The sequence below is a fragment of the Eptesicus fuscus genome, chromosome 5, assembly GCF_027574615.1.
Source record: "Eptesicus fuscus isolate TK198812 chromosome 5, DD_ASM_mEF_20220401, whole genome shotgun sequence".
In the NCBI taxonomy this organism is placed as follows: domain Eukaryota; kingdom Metazoa; phylum Chordata; class Mammalia; order Chiroptera; family Vespertilionidae; genus Eptesicus; species Eptesicus fuscus.
Genome location: NC_072477.1, coordinates 39,915,023 through 39,928,692, shown reverse-complemented (window position 1 = coordinate 39,928,692; position 13,670 = coordinate 39,915,023).

The window sequence follows — 13,670 nt, the reverse complement described above, 5'->3', positions numbered from 1 at the left end:
ATACGTTTTCTAAAAACCTGATTCTATATGTGTTCTTTTTGGAGAGAAAGGGAGAGAGCAAACATCTTTCCCCGGTCTTCACCAGAGCAGTTAATGGTGCACCTTCTGCCTGCATCTCCCAGAGCTGTCCACGTCAATACCTGAGCCTGTGATTGGCAGGTGGAATTTCTTTGGCCGCAGTCACGGGGCTCCGCACAACTAAACAAACCTGCTGAGAAGCTGGCCACTCACTGTCGCAGCACAGGCATAGGATGTCCTGAGGTCCCACCAGAGTAGTCACGGACCTATTCAGGGTCCAAACTTAATCTAATCAGATGGCAACTCAGTCTACATTGCCAGAAGGAGGGCCCACATGTGACCCTTTCTTTCAGAGAGCACAGTATTTATCAGAACTGAAGACAGAAAAAAAAAAATTCCTCTTCTTCTGCAGAACTCTGCTGTTAATCTTGGTGCCACCAAAGTAGCAAACCGAGACGTTGCAGCAAAAGACCCACTCATGTTATTGTAAAGCGGATGAGACCAACTTAAATTATAGTTACCTGAACTATTTCAGGTGCTTCTAATCAACACAATTCTGACTGTCAATCCTAGGGAAGGTCTTTGGGGCATAGAGAGAAAAGAGATACTGCTTTTGTATTCATGGAAACGAATAATGATTGAGTGGGCAGATGAAGGCATGCCATCTACTCTGGTTGTTTTACTCTTGAGAGTAATCCCCATCTCTTCTTTCTTGCTCTTCTCCCAGACACTTGCCTGTTCGGTGCTATGGAAACCACTCAAATATTTTGTGTCTACTGTGCTCTCCCCTTCCACCCTCCTCCCTTTCAAAGCTTACCCTGCAGTCATGGAACTGTTTCTCCCAAAGGCAAACCTGATCATATTAGTCCTCTGACTAAAATCTTCGATGGTTGAAATGCTATGGAAGTACTTCCCAAACCAACACCAGCCCACCTCTTCAACACACAGTGTACCCCACCAACACACCCTGGCCCTGTGCCCCCACTGTGCCAAACCATTCATGGTTTGCAGAATAAGCCATGCTCTGTCCAACCCTCATGCTCCTGAGCAGGCAGTTACCTCAGCCTGCAAAGTTCCCTTTTTCTTATTTGGCCCTAGGCTGCCTTCTCAATTACTACCCTGTTCTAAAGACTCTCCTGGTAACCCAGGCACAATATATCGATCTCCTTGCTATGCCTCCTCTTCTGAGTTTCCCCATCTGTGCTCCGACATGGCTGACCCAGCTACTTAACCAGTTTAATTGCAGACACTCAACTTGTTGAGGTAAAAACATGGACCTATTTTATCTTTCAGATGACTACTACCAACTCTGTTCAAGTCAGCTCTCCCTAGGCAGCAAGCTCCCTGACCGATGTTCATTCTATCTCATAATTCTTCAGTCACTTCTGTTTGTTAAATCAATCTGGTCTTATTAACCATCTCCTCTTTGGTTCAAAGCTCTCTCCATCTTTTCTGGGCAGACTAGATAGACTAGGGCACATCTGCTCTCTGACTATAGTGAGGTGGAGAAACAGGAATCACTTTTCTTATTGGCTTCTGTGGTGGTGAGGTTGCTGGCAATCGGTTGTTTTTTCACAGCTGGTTTGGGGCTGTTGTATAAAGAGTCAGTGAGTCAGATGGAAGCTCCAAAATCCCCGTTGAAGAAGTCTCAGTCCCAAGAAGGTCCCCTAAGCATTGGTGGTTCTTCCCAGGAGAGTCATATGGAACCAATCACTTTTTAAATTTTTATAATTTTTCTTTTTTAAATATATTTTTCATTGATTTCAGAGAGAGGAAGGGAGAGGGGGGAGAGAATTAGAAACATTAATGATGAGAGAGAATCATCAACTGGCTACCTCCTGCACGCCCCCTACTGGGAATCATGGTAGAAACCCAGGCATGTGCCCTGACCCAGAATTGAACTGTGATCTCTTGGTTCATGGGTCAACACTCAACCACTGAGCCACACTGGCCGGGCAAACTTCATAATTTTAAATAGTAAATAAAAGTCCATGTATCTTTAAATTAAATCTGGCCAACACATTCTCAAAATAAGCTCAGAGGAACTAAGAGATGTTCTGTCAAGACATTGCTCAGTGATCAGAGACATTTGGGAAATGTGATCAATACTATCGAGCCTCCTCCTAGTGTCACCTTAGATATCAAAAGCTCTGAGAAGTTCTGCAGTAAATAAACCTACCATTCTTAAACCTAAGGTTTTGCAAAAGTATTTGAGCTCTGAATTTCCTGCCCCAACTTTTTACCTTGTGTGACATTTATTGACCCAGTTTAGAACATGCTGGCTTTTGTGATGAGGCAATGTTAAATGCCAGAAAGAATATTAAGAAATAGCAGTTACATTGCCTGGATCCATCGGCTTCGTACCCTAGACTACCATCGTTTTTATCTCTAGGGGCCATTCTCTGGCATCTATAAAACATGGGCTACTTTAGCTCATTGCAGCTCCAACTTCCCACAAGGTAGGTGTTCAAAAATGACCTCGTGATTCAGTTTCCGAAAATCAACAATACAATTAATAGTAAAAAATAATAGTGTCAGTTTTTCAGCAAACCTATGAAAATTCTTCTTGATTAGGTTTCTAAAAACCTTTATATGAAACTGTTGTCAAAAGGCAGAAACATTTGTCAAAAGACTGAAACAACACATTCATTTTAAACCACTTAATTCTAAGATTTGATGACAAGTCAAGAAGGTAAGTTATCAACAATTTAGTTTTTGTATGCATAGAGGGTAATACAAAATATGTTTTACATGCCAGTGTTCTTTATAGATATTACTAAACATAGGTAATACCCAGGCTTTGAAAACCATAGCAATCTGAATTAATCAAATTTTAGCATGTGGATTTATCAGGGTGTTACAAATCAATTTAAAAAATAGAAAAACAACTGCATTTTGTTGTTGGGTAGAAATAAAAATTCATCATCAAGCAAATATTAGAGCATTTGGAAACTTAATTCTAAAATTATTAAACTATACAAATAAAAGGAATTCTTAAAAATGTCCATGAGGCCTGATTTTTTTGTTTTGTTCCCAGTCTAACTCAGTTCTCCCTCTCCAGTTAAATATCTCAGATTTCCTCTCAGTGAGACGCAGGCTGATTACTAAAGGGCTCTTGCCACCTGAGAATGGCATCTGTCTCCCTGTCACCATGCCAACTCCTCCAGCTACAAATGAGGGATTTCCCCTGTTTTTTCCAGCCTTCCCTTTAATGAGGGAGAGACACACTCAATCCTTCCTTGGGAAGAGCTCTATTTCCAATTACAATTGTTTCCTTTCCTCCACTTTTGTGTGAGAAAAGAAAAAAAGGCTTGAGATGAAATCCTTTGTCTTTTTAAATATGATTTGTGTTTTCTCACCATTCTTACTGACGTCTTTGTGTGGTGCAGTGGATGGGATCCCACTGCATTTACATGGCAACCAGGAAATCAGTCATGCAGAGTTGCCATGGGAACAAGAGGGGGAAGGGAGGAGAAGTCCATTTTATCAGAGCCGGCTGTGTCCCTTCCTGGAAGCCTACAGAATTTTTAGACAGAGGTTATGATGAACACAACCACAATGAAGATGCCCGTTGGCATCAAAGACCAGTGTGTGCGAGTGAGCGGGTGGCAAACATTATAAGATGAAGGGTGTTGCCTTCTCCCCCATCAGAGCACAGAGGGAGCTGCTTGGTCCCTAGCAAGTTGTAGCTGCAAGTCTGTAAGCATAAGCTCCACACTGCATTGCCCTAGGCTTCAGGTCTGCAGAGGAAAAGCAGGTAACCACTGATGTGCAAGAGAGGGAGTGTCTCCGTTTGGGTGGGGGCACAGCTCTCCTTTTAAGGTAAGAAGAAGCCGTGAACTGCAGAAGTAGGACAAAGGGTACTGTCCCAAGAAAAACGGAAGTGTCTGTTAAGTCTTGTTTCCTGCCACATCTGCTCAGAGCTGAAGGTTGTCAAAATTCAAATTTAAAAAAAAGAAAGTCATGTGAGGTTGGCCAGTGAGATTATGTTTTACAGGCATGATCATTAGAACCCTCACTCCATAGGCAGATTGTGTTTTATTAACAGAAAATAGGGCCCGTGGTCCCGGAAACAGACTTGGCCCCTGGATTTATTTAGTCTGACCTTTGGGGAGTCAGAACTGACCCATAACTGATCACGTTTATCTGCAAAGTTGAGAGCACTCTACTTGATTTTAAGTCTTCTAACGACAAGATTCTAATGGGCCAGAGATAGAAATGTTATTCTGTGATGGAGATCTTTCTCTTCGTAAAGTGAGAAAAATCCTTTCATCCTCCTTTTTTTTATCTTTTATTAAACAGCAGAATGTTACCCTTTTTCTCTTTTGAAGATAAAATGAAAAAATTCTTGATTTCCACTCCCTTTTCCTCCAAACTGCCCCCCCCCCCCTCGGTTCCCTTAAGCTCATTTCAGTAAATTGCTCAGTAGGGTGTTCCTTACTCTTACTTTCTTCACATCCAATTTAGCAGCAATTCTTACAGGTCTGGTTTCAAAATACATTCCAAATTCAACCTCTTCTCTCTACCTTTATTACCCATCGTCTCTCTAAATTCTGAAAGAGCCTGATTACTGGTCATCCAGTGTCCATGAGCTCTACCTATATCCTGGCCTCACAATGTAAGTTAGCTCATGGCACGCCCTGTTCAGACCACACCCCACCCACCCCATGGCTGTATGTGACACTCTAAATACAACCAGGGCCCACAAAATTCTCCCTGACTACCTCTCCATCCTCCTTCCCTAACACTTTCCTATTCGTGCATACCACCCTACCCACGCTGACCATCTTGCTGTTCTTTGAATACACCAAACATTCCTTCATCTCAGGGTCTTTGCATTTGTTGGAATACTCTTTCACACATGTTAGGAGTCCTCCTTCCCTCATTTCCTTCAAGTCTCCAAATACCCTCTCCTACAGAACGCCTTCATATCCGAGTGGATCTTGGCATAAAATAGAAGCTACACAATCTTTGGGAGAATGAAAGGACTAGTTACAGAGGTGTGTGTAGGATTAGGGAAACTAACAGCAAAATTCAATGCCATGTCTAGGCTTGGAAGGGACAGAGGGAAGAACAGTGTTGTAGGAGCAGGCCTAGAGATTCAAGGGGCTGCCCAGAAAGAGCCGTGGTGACTGAGGGAGAAAACCGGGGCCAGAGCAGCATAAACACACCGAGGAATAAATACACTGACCTCATTTTCTGCACACTGGCCAAACACAGCCGGAAACCAGAGTCCGGGGAGTCAGGGCAATGTAGTGTTTGGTACTATACAAAGTCATCTATTGTTGCAAAACAAATTACCCCCACATACCGTGGCTTCCAACAATAAACATTTATTATCTCTTACAGTTTCTGTGGTTCAGGATATCGGAAGTAGCTTATCTGGATGTTATCATGAGATTGCAGTCAAGAGGTCAGTTATTTGAAGGTTTGTGTAGAGTGGAGGATCCACTTCCAAGGAGGCTCACTCACACAGCTGGTGAGCCTGTTGCTGGTTGTTGGCAGAAGACCAAAGATCCTCCCCATATGGGCCTCTCTGCAGGGCTGCTTGAGTGTCCTCACAATATGGCACCTGGCTGCCTTGAGAGTGAGTGATTCAAGAGGCCAAGATTGCCCTAGCCAGTTTGGCTCAGTGGATAGAGCGTCGGCCTGTGGACTGAAGGGTCCCAGGTTCGATTCCGGCCAAGGGCACATGCCTGGGTTGCGGGCTCAATCCCCAATAGGGGGTGTGCAGGAGGCAGCTGATCAGTGATTCTCTCTCATCATTGATGTTTCTATCTCTCTATCCCTCTCCCTTCCTCTCTAAATTCAATAAAAATATATTTTTTTAAAAAGAGGCCAAGATGGATGCAACAATGCCTGTTATGACATAGCCTTGAAAATTACACACAGTCACCTCAGCCTTACTCAGTTAGTCACAGATCAGTTCTGAGTTAATATCCACGAGGAGACCACACAAGGGTGCTAACAGCAGAAGTGAGGAATAATTGGGGGCTATTTTGGAGATACCATGGGGTACAGAGCAAAGCAAAGAAAGGTGGAGAATGAATTGAAACGGATGAGGAAGGGGTAGAAATCAGAGAATAACCAGCACCCTTCCTTAACCAGCCTACTTAAAATATTGCATGCAGCCTGGCCGGTGTGGCTCAGTGGTTGAGTGTTGACCCATGAACCAGGAGGTTGCTGGCTCAATTTCCGGTCAGGACACATGCCTGGGTTGCCGGTTTGATCCCAGTGGGGGGGCATGCAGGAGGCAGCTGATCAATGTTGATGTTTCTCTCTCATCGGTGTTTGTATCTCCCTTTCCCTTCCTCTCTCTCTAAAAAACCAATAAAAACATATTTAAAAATATTGCATGTACATCCACCACTCTGTTCCCTTTTACCCCGTTTGATTTTTCCTCACAGGAATTAATGGTATCTGATACATCACATTTATGTATCAACTATTTTATTTTCTTATTTACTCACTATCATATAAACTCCATGAGATAAGAGGCTTAGTCTATTTTGTTTCCTGCTGGCACCCAATAAGCTTCCAATAAATACTTGTATATTTGAATGTATAAGTTATACCCAATTTCAGGTAATCAAGATAAGCACACAGCTATCTTCTCAGAAATTTAGGGGTAGAAAGGTGTTTATGTTGTCCCATCTGATGGTCATCATAAATAGTGGGTCTTTGAAGGATTTCCTTTAACTATTGCAGAATAAAATGTCTTGCTAATGGTTAAGCAAATCTATTCATTCTGAACACTTTAACTTCTTCCTTGAAAACTTATTTTTCTCTAGTGGTATCTCCTCAGCTATGACATGTGCAACTTCTTTCCCTCTTGACTGTATTATTTGAGATTATTGCTCTCACCTTCTTCAGCTATAGAATCATTCGTCTATGTAATCCTTAAGTAAGGGTGAAGGCAATGTAGTTTTCCACTCTAAGGCAGCGTACCAAGTGTGCTTATAGTGTTTTGGTGGGTTTTTAAGTCATATTTATGCTGTCAATTTTCAGTTAGTATAACTCTACTTTCTAGATGCAGACATTTGGGGGTGGATAATTGTGAGGAATGTACATAAATATTTTAATGGCAAGCAAATGACTTGCTGTGGTCTGGGTGAATTCCAGTATTTTGAGCTGGGAAAGACTCAGTGATAATAACTGATCTTGTGCAAGTAACTTACTCTTTTCATTTGAAAACACAACTATACATGAGGATGTATAAAGAATAACAAACTTCTTTACTAACAAACTATAGGATTTAATGATTTTTTAAATTATAAATGACCTGGCCAGAGAGGCTCAGTAGCTGAGTGTCAACCTATGAACCAGGAGGTCACAGTTCGATTCCCCATAGGGGCACATTCCCGGGTTTCAGGCTTGATCCCCAGTGTGGGGCCTGCAGGAGGTAGCCAACCAATGATTCTCTCTCATCATTGATGTTTCTATCTCTCTATCTCTCTCCCTTCCTCTCTGAAATGAATAAAAATATATTTAAAAAATAAACCTACAGATGTTTGGCTTATAATTTTTCTCCTAAAATTAATCTCTGTGCTTCACCTGGCATGCTTTTGCTTCTATTCATATATGCAACAAAAATTTATTGCACACCTACTATGTGCTATTCACTGAGCATAGTGAGAGGTACTAGAGATGCAGCACTGAGTAAGACATTACCTGTGTATTCTAGAATTCCACATATGGTAGAGGATAGAGAATGGGAAACATGCAGTAACCATACTGTGTGATAAGAGCTATAATCAGAATAAGCAAGAGGTGATTTGTGGAGAAGGGGAGATACACATAACCCAGCCATTTTCTTTTAGAAAATCATATAAGTAAAAATAGCAATTTGCTAATGAATCTTATTGTTTTTGCCAAGTCAATAATTTGAGATTCCCAAATTTACTATACACCTCACAATTCTTCTCTGCTGAAATTTCTCTGTCTAACCATACAATTAATACTTAAAGAGTGCTGAATAACTTTTTACTAAAGCAACTGAAGTCATTTTTGTAACATTTTATAGGAAGTTATATCAAATACCTTACCAAAAATGTACCTTCCAAGTTTACAGATTTGGAAGAAGAATAATCAATTGACAAAACTTTATAAGAGCTTTCTACATATAGTGGGGTTTCGTTATAACTAAGTAAATAACAGATTTTTCCTCCTGGTTTAACATTATTCCTTCGGCATCTTCCCCTTTTTAACATCAATATTACATTTTTTCTCCTTTCCACATCCTCTCTTCATTTTTTTCTGATTCTCAAGGGCATTTTTGTAATATTTCAAGAAGCCTTCGTGGTTTGTTTGCTCATTTTGTAAAATGTATGTTCTTGTCCTTTCTAAGTGGCCAGTAATACAACTCCCTTCCATGGGGCCTAATTATTTAGGTTCACTTAAAGTTGCCAAACACGTCCTGAGCACACACAACATGCCGAGCACTGAGTGAGGTGCTGGGCACACAGGTGTCAGACACGACCTCTGTCCTCAGGGAGCACTCAGCCTAGTTACTAGACTCAAATGGACTTAATAGAAGAGGCCGATTCACCATCCCACTCTCAGCACGATTCCCTCCTCAACTCCTATGGTTCTGTTTCTGAAATTCTATCATAGGAAAAAATCAAAGTGAGGACCTTAAAAGTTGGGAGAAAACAGAGCTTTGGAGATCATAGGCAAACCTGTGGATATTCAACAAAGACAGGATGCCTCCAAACACCTTTCATTCTCTAGACTTTTGCCAACCTGTTTACTATCAAAATAGATCACCCTGTCTGCTCAGCATTATCTGGCACAGAAAAATCAAGTCTTGCCTTTCTGCCTTACATACAAGTGATTGGAGTCATTATTCTATAGCTTTTCTCCCAACACACTTCAAAATGATTTATTCCTGTGATATTAATCTCACTGATTCGTATCCTTTAATTTTGACATTCCTTTCACAGGATTGTTTTTCCAAGGCTTTGCTTGTGCACAGTGTTCCCTCATCTCTGTCATGCTTGGTTGCTGACTCCCAGTTTTTCTTCTTTTTTAAAATATGTCTATTGATTTCAGAGAGGAAGGGAGAGGGAGAGAGAGAGAGAAATATCAATGACGAGAGAGAATCATTGATCGGCTGCTTCCTGCATGCCCCGCACTGGGGAATCAAGTCCAAAACCCACAGATATGCCCCTAAAGGGAATCGACCATGACCTCCTGGTTCATAAGTCAAAGCTCAACCACTGAGCAATGCTGGCTCGATGCTGACTCCCTGTTCTTGATCTCATTGCTCGTTTCCTGTTGTCCCTGATATTCTGTATGGATCTTCAGAGCCATTTTAGAGGGGACATGTAAAATTACTTTTTGCAGAATTCCTTTTGTGTTTATGGTAACAGTGCATTTGGTTTAAATTCTTCTGTTAACCTCGGTGACAGTCCAGCTCCACCGTCTGCTGGCGGAGGATTTGGAACACTTCCCACTTAGGGGAAGACCAGAACTTCAGGCACACAGCCAGCAGTCTCCACTCAGGGGGTGTCTAGCCTTGGTTCCTACTTCAGCTGGCCAAACTCCCCCTGGGCACAGCTGTTTGGATCCACATCCATACCGCTATGGCTCTTTCTTACCTACTAGTGCTTCCAGCTCTAGTTCTGCCTCTCTTGCCATCTCCTGCCTTCTTCCTTCTTGTGTTCTTACATACTCAGTGTCATTCATCATTGACCAGACCTCATGCTCACAATGAACCCACCTCCAGCCCTCCCAGCTTTTGCCCACCCTTGGCCTCTGAGTCCATTCCCTTCTCCTTCCCATCAACACTTATATTTTTCTCCTGAGGTGTTAGGAAAGCAAATTTCTTGAACTCATTCATCACTGACAACCTCCCAAGGCTTAATGTATATAACACGTACATATACACATTTGAGTTAACAACCCCAATGAGTTCAGTATTGGTGACATTTCAGGCCACATCAGAGAATTGGGGGGCTTCACACTATTCCACTTAATCCTCTAGTTAGCCTGCCCAGGGCAGAGGGAAAGAAAAACTCTTGCCTCTAACACTTTGTCCTCTCTGGAGGAAGAGTTGGCCATCACTCTGAAAACCCCTTGACCTACTAGCTTTTGTGCTGGGCTCTGAGACAGAGACTGGCCATTTTCATTTGTGAGGGTCAGCACCTCTCTCTTGAGAAAGATTAATTCTGCTCACCCTACCCCCCGGACTCTGTTTAAACCAGATAAGATTCAGTCTTTGTGGCTCCTAACAGCTGGGATTGGCTCAGATGTCTGGGGGAGGGAATGACTCTATGACACACAGATCAGATCATGATTATGCCTCGTTTTGAAGAAGTCTTCAGAGAGACTTCTATTCCCTTGAGTTGATCCAAGAAATGCCTGGAATTCCATTTGTTGTTTTTTTCTGTGATAAAATAATAGCTCAATGATTTACTTATTCATTTTAATGACTACTTGGCACAATTAAGCAAGCCATTAAATGTATCATCAATGTATATGAGTGGGCAAGATTTATTAGTATATGAAGTCACCTTATTCCCATTTCACTTTTCCCTGTTCATCGCAGCCCACACATGTGCTCAAGGAGTGCATTGCTGGGGTAGTTTGCAGCTCCTCTCTGATAAATAGAATAAGAATGGATAAAGAGAGACCAGAATTGAGACATCGACAGAAAAGTAGGGAGGTCTTAGCCAGAGAAGGCAAGTCAATCAAAATGGTAAAGGACTAGCTGGGCATGGCAAGGGGGGAGGAGGGAGAGAGGAATAATATCATAGAGAGATTAGAGGAAGAGTTGGAGGATTTGACATATGAGAAGCTCTGGGACAGCTGTGAGGTGGCAAAAGCTGAAGAGTGCAGGAGGGTATGTGAAAAGTGTTTCTGGCTTATAAATTCATCTCTTTAAAGTTCATCCACAAATGCAAATGAAAAATAGCTTTCTTTCCTTTTTTTCTATTTATTTTAAAAATCTATTTTTTTAAATTACTTTTTATTGCCAGACTATGCTTCTTTATAAACAACTCACTACAGAAATGGAACCAGGAGTTGTTTCAGAGTCTTTAGGCCTAATCTCTTTCCTGCATTATTAGACATTCTAGCTGGATGTTCCTTGGAGTCTTTAACATGAACATCCCCCAAATTATAGATATTGTTTCATCTAAAGCTTGTTCCCCTTTCAATAGCACCATTTTATTGAATGGTTACCTATATAACAAATATTTAGAGTTTGGTATGCATGTGCCATGGTTTACTGCAGACAATTTGCAAAAAAAAAAAGAAGAAAGAAAGAAAGAAAGAAAGAAAGAAAGAAAGAAAGAAAGAAAAGGAAAGGAGGGGGTGGTAATTGTTTCTTATCTTATGACCAACTTCTCAGATCATAAACTTCCTTTTTACTTTCTCCTTAGTCACCCAAAGGAATACAAAAGCAGTTTTGGAATTTTTGCCAATGATGTATTTTTATTATACAAACATCTGTTAACTAGTATGTGACAAGCAAGGATGAATAGACTACGACCCTAGTCTTAAGACGCACAAATACTAATGAGTGAGGTGGACATATAACCACTCATTAAAACAATGCAGTTAGTGCAGAAATGGAGATAGAGGGAAGGGACCATGTACCCACAGAGCAGGACACAACGGGCTCTGCCTGTGTGATCCGGGAAGGCTTCTGAGAGGAGTGGAGTCTGTCAGGATAAGGAGGCGTTGCCAGCAAACAAAGTGGAGGGAGGAATAAGGGCATTTTTGGCAAAAGGAAGAGCGTATGGCAAGATGTAGAGGAGAAAAGAGCATGGCTCCATCAGAAACCTGCCTTAAAAGTGGATGTGGGTTGGGTTGATATGGGGTTGCAATAGGCTACATAGTAACCTTAGAGGGTAGTTGGGTGACATTTCAGAATGCCTTGTATGCATTCCATGCAAAGGGATTAAAATTTGTATCCTGTAAGTGATGGGGAGGGGAGGTACTGAGAAATTTTATCAGGGCAGAGTGACATGCTCAACTCTTCATTTCAGATGCATACTTCTAGTGGTCCTGGCTAAGAAGAAAAGCTGGAGGCAGGAGGAAGTATTGCAGTCACATAGGAAAAGCTAAGCAATTTATGTCATAAGACAATAGCAGAGTAATAGAGGCGGGGCGGTGGTCAAAGAGATAGTTTGGTGGTGGGAATGAAAGGATGAGGAACTTTAAATCAGACATAGGGTAACAGAGATAATGGTGCTGATATTATTCTGATATTTCTGCTGTGGGCAACTGGTTTATAGTCCTCATTCAATAAAATGATGATATAGAGAGGGGAACAAGCTTCAGATGAAACAATATCTATAATTTGGGGAGTGTTCATATTAAGGAACTCCAAGGAACATCCAGCTAGAATGTTCAATAATGCAGGAGAGAGAACAGGCCAAAATGATGTTCTCTTTATTACCACCTGCCACTTCTATCAGGTAGATAGATGTAAGAAATACAAACAGGGCCATTGATGAATATTAGATACTAGAGGCCCGGTGAAAGAAATTCGTGCACGGGGGGTGAGGGGGGGGGTGTCCCTCAGCCCAGCCTGCACCCTCTCTAATCTGGGACCCCTCAAGGGATGTCCGACTGCCCATTTAGGCCTGATCTACTGGGATCGGGCCTAAACAGGCAGTCGGACATCCTTCTCACAATCCAGGACTGCTGGCTCCCAACTGCTCGCCTGCCTGCCTTCCTTATTGCCCCTAACCACTTCTGCCTGCCAGCCTGATCACCCCCTAACCACTCCCCTGACAGCCTGATTGATGCCTAACTGCTCCCCTGCCAGCCTGTTTGCCCCTAACTACCCTCCCCTGCAGGCCCAGTCGCCCCCAACTTCCCTCCTCTGCTGGCCTGGTCACCCCTAACTGCCCTCCCCTGCAGGCTTGATCACCCCCAACTGCCCTCCCTTGCTGGCCTGGTCACCCCTAACTGCCCTCCCTGCAGGTTTGATCACCCCCAACTGCCCTTCCTTGCAGGCCTGGTCCCTCCCAACTGCCCTCCTCTGCTGGCCATCTTGTGACAGCCATCTTGTGTTTACATGGGGGCAGTCATCTTTGACCACATGGGGGCAGCCATATTGTGTGTTGGAGTAATGGTTAATTTGCATATTATTCTTTGATTAGATAGGATTAGATAGGATAGAGGCCTGGTGCACGGGTGGGGGCCAGCTGGTTTGCCCTGAAGGGTGTCCCAGATAAGGGTGGGGGTTCCCTTGGGGCGTGGGGCAGCCTGGGCGAGGGGCCTGTGGTTGTTTTCAGGCTGGCCACGCCCCCCGGCGACCCAAGCGGAGGCCCTTGTATCTGGGATTTATTTGTCTTCTATAATTGAAACTTTGTAGCCTTAAGCAGAGGCCAAGGCAGGCCAGGGTAGGCGGAAAGCTTGGCTTCCTCCATTGCCAGGGAAACCCAAGCCTCCTGCTCTCTCTGTGGCCGCAGCCATCTTGGTTGGGTTAATTTGCATACTCGCTCCTGATTGGCTGGTGGGCATGGCTTGTGGGTGTAGCGGAGGTATGGTCAATTTGCATATTACTCTTTTATTAGATAGGATTACAGGCCTTTGTTTTATGCATTGATGAAATGCACTTAGGATAGGTTCATATTTAGTTACTGATGGCATGAACTGTTAATGGTGAAATGCAATTTTACCTCCTAAGTAATGAA